General features: G+C 50.2%; 1 protein-coding gene across 2 annotated transcripts in view; it reads left to right on the top strand.

Annotated features, from left to right (window-relative positions):
* The first annotated feature begins 386 nt into the window (after positions 1 to 386).
* Positions 387 to 6,000, top strand: part of COLEC11 (collectin subfamily member 11) — a 31,668-nt gene continuing 26,054 nt past the window's right edge. For both annotated transcript variants that reach the window (XM_001507415.5, XM_007672890.3), the window contains exon 1: positions 387 to 585. The gene's annotated coding sequence lies outside the window, so the exon portion shown is untranslated. The remainder of the gene's footprint in view (positions 586 to 6,000) is intronic.

Here is a 6,000-nt window from a genome sequence, read left to right as displayed (position 1 = left end):
CGTTTTCTAGGTAGTATTCTCCATTCCCCCTCCCCCGTCATGAGTTCGAGGCCTCCCTCCGTCTCCCTTCGATCAGTGGTATTTACTGAGCGCTTACCGCGTGCGGAGCAGCGTGCCAAGCGCCCGAAAGAGACGACGGAATTAGCAGACACGTTCCCCGCCCGTAACGAGCCAAGGGTCTGGAAGCGACGCTTGGGAAACCGCCGGCTCGAATGGGGAATCTTTGGTTTCCCCGGGGGCAGAGAGCCCCATTTCCCCCTCTTGGGTTAAAAAGGGATTGTCTACGGAAGGCCGCACATTCCACGGGGAGAAGCTGACGTCACGGAGTTCTCGACTTTCCCACACTTCCCTCCTAATTATTATCCTGCAGGACAGCTGATCTATTTCAAACAGGAAGCCGTCTCCAGATAACGCTGGCAACTCTCCTGCCAGATCTGTCCAAACTGTCAGAAAGGGAAAGGCATCAGAGGTTCCCAGTGACAGACCTTCAGGTTTCTGCAAACGGCAGCCATGAGGATCTCATCCGGCCAGGGTTCCCGCAAGCAGAGGATGTGAAGACGACCTTCTTCTCTCAGAGATCCCAAGGTAGGAAAAACAACTTGTCGCAGTCCCCGTTCCTGGGCCTGAAAGGAACAAAAGATCAGTGTCCGAGAGCTCTGTTCTAAAAAGCGGAGGGGGGAGAGAGAGACGTATTCAGGGCGGGAATAGGAGAGGAGAGGTGGCGGGAAAATCATCGGCGGAGACGAAGTGTCTTCTCCGACCTCGGGTGCGTTTTGGACTTGCCAAGAACTTGCCTCATTCCGGGAGCTAAATGGGGACACCCCAGGACAACCTGTGCAAGAAAAAGAAGTAGAAGGAGCGAGACACTGGTTATTTTGTAACGAGACAAAGCCCACCAGTAAGGGCGACGGCTTGATGAGGCCAACTCTGTTAAATCGAACCCTCCCAAGCGTTTAGTACGGTGCTTTCCACGCACGCTCATAAATACTATTGATGGATCGAGGGTAGGTGTCCTTCTACAGTCCAGTGAGCTAATGATTAGTGACTTCTGTGCCTGGGTGAAAAGCGGGGCCCATTCATCGGAAGGGAGGTCCGAAACGAAATGGCCATTTCTTCATAATGAGCCTGTTTTTGCCCATTTTGCGAAGGGTTTATTAGCGGTAGATCTTCTTTCAGACCCTAATCTGAGAAGAACAGACCAAACCTGAAGCGCAAAACTATTTTAACAATGTAACGACCCGGCTCCGTCATTTGTCTGCTGGGTGATCTTGGGCAAGTCACTTCACTTCTCTGGGCCTCAGTTACCGCATCTGTAACAATGGGGATTAAGACTGTGAGCCCCACGTGGGACAACTTGATCACTCTATATCTACCCCAGTGCTTAGCACAGGGCTGTGCACATAGTAAGCGCTGACCAAATACCATTATTATTATTAATCGTTGTTAAACACTGCGTGCCAGGCACTGTGCTAAGCTCTAGGGGCGGATACTATGCTAAGCTCTGAAAGCCATATGGCCTCGTGAAAAGAATGTGAGCTTGGGAGTTGAGGGGCCGGGGTTTGAATTCCAGCTCTGACACTAGCCTGTCACGTGACCTCGGGCAAATCGCTCAGTTTCTCTTTGCCTCAGCTTCCTCATCTCTAAAATGGGCATTCAACGTCTGATTTTCCGCTCTCTTAGACGGTGAGTTCCCACGTGGGACAGGGATCGTGTCCAACCCCGTTATCCTCTATCTGCCCTAGCAGTGCTTAGTACATACAGTGCTTAGCAGATCATAAGCGCTTAACAAGTAGATAATTCCAATAATAGGAATAATAATTTGTTAAGCGCCTCCTATGTGCCAAGCACTGTTCTAAGCGCCGGGGAGGATACAAGGTGATCAGGTTGTCCCACGTGGGGCTCCCAGTCTCTTCATCCCCATTTTCCAGATGAGGTCACTGAGGCCCGGAGAAGTCAAGTGACTTGCCCAAAGTCACACAGCTGACAAGCGGCGGGGCCCGGATTTGAACCCATGATCTCTGACTCCCCAGCCCGGGCTCTTTCCACTGGACCACGCTGCTTCTCTATTACAATATAACGCAATACAATCAAATCAGACTCAGTCGTGTCCCACGATCTAAGAGGGGGAAAGAGGAGATATCCGTTCTCCATTTTACAGCTGAAGAAACTGAGGCGCAGAGAAGTCCAAGTGATTTGCCCAAAGTAGCCTAGCGGTTGAGTGGAAGAGCTGGGATTAGAACCCAGATCTCCTGACTTCCAGTCTTGTGTGGAGAAGCGGTGTGGCTCAGCGGAAAGAGCCCGGCCGGGGAGCCAGAGGTCATGGGTTCGAATCCCCGCTCTGCCACTGGTCAGCTGTGTGACTGTGGGCGAGTCACTTGACTTCTCTGTGCCTCAGTGACCTCATCTGGAAAATGGGGATGAAGACTGTGAGCCCCACATGGGACAACCCGATGACCCTGAATCTACCCCAGCACTTAGAACAGTGCTCTGCACATAGTAAGTGCTTAACAAATACCAACATTATTATTCTTTCTACTGGGCCCCCCTGTTTCTATTTTAAAAATTGGTCTGAGTGTCTTTTTAGACGAGACCACTGCTTTTGGAGACACATTTCAGCCCATCAATCAATCAATGAGTGGTATTTATGGAGTGTTTCCGGTGTACCGAGTCCTAAATGTTTGGGAGAACACAACATGACAAAGTTGGTATAGACGCTAGCATGGCCTAGTGGCAAGAGCCCGGGCTCGAGAGTCAGAGGTCGTGGGTTTTAATCCCGGCTCTACCACTTGTTTGCTCTGTGACCTGGGGGCAAACTGAACTTCTCTGTGCCTCAGTGACCTCATCTGGCAAATGGGGATGATGACTGTGGGCCTCACGTGGGACACCCTGATTAGCGCTGAGAACGGTGCTTGGCACACAGTAAGCACTTACCAAATACCATTATTATTATTATTCCTTGCCCGCAGTAAGCTTACATCCTCGCTGGCCCTCTTGGGAGCCTCCTGATTGACAGATAATAATAATAATAATAATAATGTTGGTATTTGTTTAGCGCTTACTATGTACGTATTTTCCAAGGTTTAAATGTTCAAAATGTTTCATTTCTAGGTACGGTAACCAAAAGGTCATCACGGTTCGATAGTGTAGATGGGTGATGAAAATCTGGTGTCCCTCCGCACTAAGCACATAATAAATAATAATAATAATAATAATGTTGGTATTTGTTAAGCGCTTACTTTGTGCCGAGCACTGTTCTAAGTGCTGGGGTAGACACAGGGGAATCAGGTTGTCCCCCGTGAGGCTCACAGTTAATCCCCATTTTACAGATGAGGTAACTGAGGCAGATTGTATTATTCCTCCAGGGGCCACCCCAAGGAGAGAGGCTCATGCCAGCACCGCCCAGAATGTCTCCCCTTTCTCCCCTTCCTCCCCTTCTTCCATCCGACTGACCGTCAGACCCGACAGGAGGCCTTCCGAGTAAGCTCGTGGGGAGCAGAGAATGCGACTTCCAACTCCTTTGTATCGCACTCTTCCAAGCACTTAGTACGGTGCTCTGTCAGGAAGCGCCCGGCAAATAAGGCCGATCGATCGATCGATCGATCGATCGACCGATGGCCTCACGGCCGACCGTCTGGGTCCGCTTGGCCTCCGAATTGCTCCGTCAATCCAGAATTCCTGGAAGAAAATCCCCCTCTGGGTTGGACTGGAAAAACGGACGCACCGGGAGGTCAATCGAGCGCATTTACTGAGCCCGTTACCGTGTGCTGCGTGGGTTTTCAATCAATCAATCCATCAGATTTATCGAGCACTTACCACGTGCGGGGCACCGTACTAAACACTCCGGAGGGTATGATATAATGGAGTTGATAGACACGTTCCCTGCCCACAGTGAGCTCATACGGTCTAGAGGGGCAGACCGACATTCATATAAATAAATATATCGTGGATACGATCGTAAGCGCTGTGGGGCGGAGCGAGGGGTGAATAAAGGGGGTAAATTCAAGCGCAAGAGCGACCCAGAAGGTAGCGGGGGAAGAGGAGATGAGGGTTTAATCGGCGAAGGCCCCTCGGAGGAGACGTGCCTTCCCGGTTCTGCCACTTGTCAGCTGTGTGACTGTGGGCAAGTCGCTTCACTTCTCTGTGCCTCAGTGACCTCATCTGTAAAATGGGGATGAAGACTGTGAGCCCCACGTGGGACCACCTGATGACCCTGTATCTACCCCAGCGCTTAGAACGGTGCTCTGCACATAGTAAGCGCTTAACAAATACCAACATTATTATTATTATTCTTACTCTTAATAAGGCTTTGAAGGTGGGGAGAGTGTTCGAGGATTCCGTTTGGGGAAAGAACATTGGTTCTGCCTTGGGGTCTCCGGCTATTGGCTCCCTTCTACGTGTGGAATTGGGATTAGTTTAGTTTGGCTCTCGCTCTTCTCCTCCCCTTCGAGTCGACTGAATCGATCGAAATCCCAACTCGAGCACAGTTTCCATCTCCGTTCCCCTCTTTCCAGGGAGACCCGGGAGTCAGCGGTGGGAAACAGGAGCGGGTCGAAGCATCCCAAAGCCGAAGGGGAGGGAACTCGGTTTTCTTCTGGAGGCAGCCCTAGCTGGTAAAGGGAGCCGGAAGAGAACCCAGGACTATTAGATAATTTAGAAGCTCCAAATGCCCGGGTGAAAAACCAGTGGGGAGTAGAAACGCGGACACACGTATCTATTCAGAAAACGGGGATTATGGATAGGGTAAAAAACCTAAGAGGAGGAGGAGAAACCCGGTGCTCAGAGACGTTAATGGAGTAAGTCCTTGTAAATCCTCATCTGTAAAATGGGGTCTACCCAGCGCTTAGAACAGTGCTCTGCACATAGTAAGCGCTTAACAGATACCACCATTAAAAATACCAACATTAAAAAGGAAATTACAGCTGGGGGAATGTCAGCAAATGGATCCCTAGCTATTTGGAGCCGGAAAATGTGTTTGGAAAAACGCTCTTACCTTTCCATTCAGTTGCTGCATAAAACCTTTAGTTAAACTCAATGTTTTTTTGAATATAATAATAATGTTGGTATCCGTTAAGCGCTTACTATGTGCAGAGCACCGTTCTAAGCGCTGGGTTAGATACAGGGTGATCAGGTTGTCCCACATGCGGCTCACAGTCCCTCCCCATTTTACAGATGAGGTCACTGAGGCACAGAGAAGTCAAGTGACTCGCCCACGGTCACACAGCCGCCAAGTGGCAGAGCCAAGATTCGAACCCATGACCTCTGACTCCCCAGCCCGCGCTCTTTCCACTGAGCTACGCTGCTTCCCGAATGGCTCTGGGGCCACTGCAGATTCCGTATCACTAAATTCACCCATACGAGACGGGGTCTCCCAACTTTGAATCCCCAAATACGGTGTCTTAATGTTGTCCTGTTTTTTCACCACCGAGTCCTCAAGGGCAGGGAGGGTGATTTATTCATCCTCTCTAATTCCTCCCCGAAGCTAATTTTGTGCCTAGACCAGAGTAGGTGCTCGGTAAATACCGCCGATGGTGATAATGATGGCCACTGGAAGGAGAGTTTTGTTCCAAGAACAATTCGGGGGCTTCTAGCAAAATGTTAAACTCATCTTTTAACTGTGTCTGGCATCTTTGCGCGTGGTGCCCCTGGGACCAGGAAGACTGAGGGGGAAGAGAAAACCCACCAGGCCCTGAGCCTTCCAAACCTGGCACGGCCCACTTTTGTTCTCGCTACAGATCTGGGTGGGGATTTAGAAAACAGGCGTCACCTCCTTTCCAGAAACGTTTCCACTTTTACAATCCCTCCACGCCCCCGTCCCCCACCTTCTCAGGCTCTAGGGACACATCCCTTATCAGAAAAAAAAAACGTTTTAAATGTAGGATTGGATTTTTGTTAACCTGTCGTGGGGAGGCCCCACCCTAGGATAAATGTCTGGGAAAAAGCGAGGAAAGCCGCTCAATGTTCCAGCCCACATTTGCCTTTCTTTCCCTCTCCCCCATAACG

Source organism: Ornithorhynchus anatinus, chromosome X1 (assembly GCF_004115215.2).
Source record: "Ornithorhynchus anatinus isolate Pmale09 chromosome X1, mOrnAna1.pri.v4, whole genome shotgun sequence".
Classification (NCBI taxonomy): domain Eukaryota; kingdom Metazoa; phylum Chordata; class Mammalia; order Monotremata; family Ornithorhynchidae; genus Ornithorhynchus; species Ornithorhynchus anatinus.
Note: the sequence above shows the minus strand (reverse complement) of the source record. Positions and strands in the feature narration are given on the sequence as shown.